At 34.4% G+C, this 3,670-nt stretch overlaps 1 pseudogene; it reads right to left on the bottom strand.

Moving 5' to 3' along the window:
* Positions 1–3,338: 3,338 nt before the first annotated feature.
* On the bottom strand, positions 3,339–3,428 carry LOC118835139 (annotated as a pseudogene).
* Between the last annotated feature and the right edge of the window lie 242 nt (positions 3,429–3,670).

Below are 3,670 nucleotides of genomic sequence, written 5' to 3'. Positions count from 1 at the left end.
TGGAATAAATTCTACCTGGTCGTAGTGTATTATTCTAGTGATAAGTTGCTGCAATCTTTTTGCTAATATTTTGTTTAAAATTTTTGCATCAATATCCATTAGGGAAATTGGTCTATAATTTTCTTTCTCTGTTTTGACTCTTCCTGGTTTGGGTACTAGTACCATATTTGTGTCATAAAAAGAATTTGGTAGGACTCCTTCACCTATTTTTCCAAATAGTCTACAAAGTATAGGAATTAATTGCTCTTTAAATGTTTGATAAAATTCACATGTAAAACCATCTGGCCCTGGAGATTTTTTCCTAGGGAGTTCATTGATGACTTGCTCAATTTCTTTTTCTGAGATGGCATTATTTGGGAATTTTACTTCCTCTTCTGTTAACCTGGGCAATTTATATTTTTGTAGATATTCATCCATATCCCTAAGGTTATCAAATTTATGGGCATACAATTGGGCAAAATAATTCCTAATTATTGTTTTGATTTCCTCTTCATTGGAGGTGAATTCACCCTTTTCATTTTTTATATTGGTAATTTGATTTTCTTTTTTTTTTAATCAAATTGACCAAAGGTTTATTAATTTTATTGGTTTTTGCATAAAACCAGCTCTTTGTTTTATTTATTAATTCAATAGTTTTCTTGATTTCAATTTTATTAATCTCTCCTTTGATTTTCAGTATTTGTAATTTGGTATTTAATTGGGGATTTTCAATTTGTTCTGTTTCTAGCTTTTTCAGTTACATGCCCAATTCATTGATCTCCTTTTTCTATATTTTATTCATGTAAGCATTTAGAGATATAAAACTTCCCCTAAGAACTGCTTTTACTGCATCCCATAAGTTTTGGTATGTTGTCTCATTATTGTCATTCTCTTGAATGAAGTTATTTATTGTTTCTATGATTTGCTCTTTGGCCCACTCATTCTTTAGAATTAGATTATTTAGTTTCCAATTAATTTTTAGATTATTTTGCCATGGTTCTTTATTACAAATAATTTTTATTGCATAGTGATCTGAAAAGTATGCTTTGACTACTTCTACCTTTCTGCAGTGGATTGTGAGGTATTTATGCCCTAGTACATGGTCAATTTTTGAGTATGTGCCATGTACCACTGAAAAGAAAGTATATTCCTTTTTATCCCCATTCAGTTTTCTCCAGAGGTCTATCATATCTGCCATTTCTAAAATTCTGTTCACCTCCTTAACTTCTTTCTTGTTTATTTCGAGGTTAGATTTATCTAGTTCAGAGAGGGGAAGGTTGAAGTCTCCTATTATTATAGTTTTGCTGTCTATTTCTTCCTGTAACTCCCTTAACCTCTCTAAGAATTGACATGCCATACCACTTGGTGCATATATGTTAAAACAATGATATTGCTTCATTGTTTATGGTACCTTTTAGCAGGATGTAGTGTCCTTCCTTTTCTCTTTTAATTAGATCTATCTTTACTTTTGCTTTGTCTGAGATTAGGATTGCTACCCCTGCTTTTTTTTACTTTAGCTGAAGCACAATATATTTTACTCCAGCCTTTTACCTTTACCCTGTGTGTATCCCCTTGTTTCAAATGTGTTTCTTGTAAACAGCATATTGTAGGATTATGGTTTTTAATCCATTCTGCTATCTGCTTCCATTTTATGGGAGAGTTCATCCCATTCACATTCATAGTTATGATTATTATCTGTGTCTTTTTCTCCATCCTATTTCCCTCCTGTTTATGCTTTTATATCTCCATTTCCCCTTGCACTCCTTAACAAAGTTTTGCTTTTCACTGCCACCTTCCTCAGTTTACCCTCCCTCTTGATTCCCCTCCTTTATCTTACCATTTTCCCCTCGCTACTTCTTCCCTCAATTCTGACCTTCCCCTTCCTTTTTTTCCCCCTTTCCCCTCCTACTGTTCATAGGACAAGTTTGATTTCTATACTTATCAGAGTATGATATTCCCTTCCTGAACCAAATCTGATGAGAGCAAAGCTCAAATACTGCTCTTCTCCTTCCCTTCTTTCCCTCTACTTTAATGTGTTTTTGTGCCTGTTCATTTGATGTAATTTACCTTTTTCTACTACCTCCTTACCTCTTCTCCCAGAACCCTCCCTTTACATCTCTTAATTATGTTTTTTATCCTTGTATCAGTTATGTTATACAGACATCCACAGTCTATGTGTATCTCTTTCAATTGTCATAATAACTGTACTATTCTCAAGATATATGTAGCATACATAAGATGATATAATCCTATATAAAGATGTACATAATTTGCCCTTATTGATTAATAAGGTTTGTGGGTTTTTTTTCCTCCTGTTTACCTTTTTACATCTCTCTTGAGTTTTGTATTTGAAGATCAAATTTTCCATTGAGTTCTGGCCTTTTCATCAGGAAGGTCTGGAATTCCCTTATTTCATTGAATGTCCATTTCCTTGCCTGAAAAATTATGCTCAATTTTGCTGGGTATTTGATCCTTGGTTGTAGTCCCAACTCCTTTACCCTTCAGAATATCATATTGCAATTTCTCCTGTCATTTAATGTAGAAGCTGAAAGATCCTGCGTGATCCTGACTGTAGTTCCATGATATTTGAATTGTTTCTTTTTGGCTGCTTGTGATATCTTCTCCTGACTTTGTAATTCTGAAATTTGGGTATAATATTTCTTGGAGTTTTCAATTTGGGATCTCTTTCAGTGGGTGATCGGTGGATTCTTTCAATGACTATTTTACCCTCTAGGTTCTAGGACCTCTGGGCAGTTATCTTTGATAATTTCTTCAAAGATACTGTCAAGGCTTTTTTTTTCACTGTGGATTTCCAGGGAACCAATAATTCTTAAATTGTCTCTCCTGGATCTGTTTTCCAGGTGAGTTGTTTTTCTAATCAGATATTTCACATTTTCTTCTATTTTTTCATTCTTTACATTTTGTTTTACTACTTCTTGATGCCTCATAGAGTCATTAGCTTCCACTTGCTCAATTCTAATTTTTAGTGAGTTGCTCTCTTCATTTTGCTTTTGAGTCTCCTTTTCCAGTTAGTTGATTTTACCTTTCAGGGTGTCATTTTCTCTATTTAGATTCTGAATCTCTGCAGCCATTTTGCCAATCTTGTTTTTTAAAGACTTGACTTTGTTGGTGGGTTTTTTTTTCCATTTTTTTCCCATTTTTCTTTTACCTGCCTAATTTGGTGTTTAAAATCCTCCTTTAGCTCTTCCCGCAATGCTTTTTGGGCTTGAGGCCAGTTCACATTCCCTTTTGAGGTATCAGATGTGGTTACAGTGTCAATGCTATCCTCTTCTGAATTGGTATTTTGGTCATCCGTGTCTCCATAAAAAGAATCAATGGTCCTCAGTTTTTTCATGTTCTTTTTGTTAAAAACTCTTAACTGATCCTCCCCATGGAAATCTTTAGTAAAAGGTGAAGGATTTATATGATCTGAAGAGAAACCAGAGTACGGGTGTGTGTGTGTGTGTGTGTGTGTGTGTGTGAGTTTTTAAAGGAATATGCACTTTTTATATTTACTGCATGGGTATTTTACCCAGAGTTCACTAGGAAATAGCCCAAAGTGGGGCTACACAGAGGTGTGGTTTTAGTCCTGAAACATCACTAAGTCAACTAATGGTCAGGGCTGACTGGGAAATACTCAGGCTGCTCCCTTTGATGCCTTGTTAGACAAGATAAATGTAAGGGAGTATAT

This window comes from Trichosurus vulpecula, chromosome 1 (genome assembly GCF_011100635.1).
Source record: "Trichosurus vulpecula isolate mTriVul1 chromosome 1, mTriVul1.pri, whole genome shotgun sequence".
In the NCBI taxonomy this organism is placed as follows: Eukaryota; Metazoa; Chordata; class Mammalia; order Diprotodontia; family Phalangeridae; genus Trichosurus; species Trichosurus vulpecula.
This window is presented reverse-complemented; position numbering and strand designations above follow the sequence as displayed.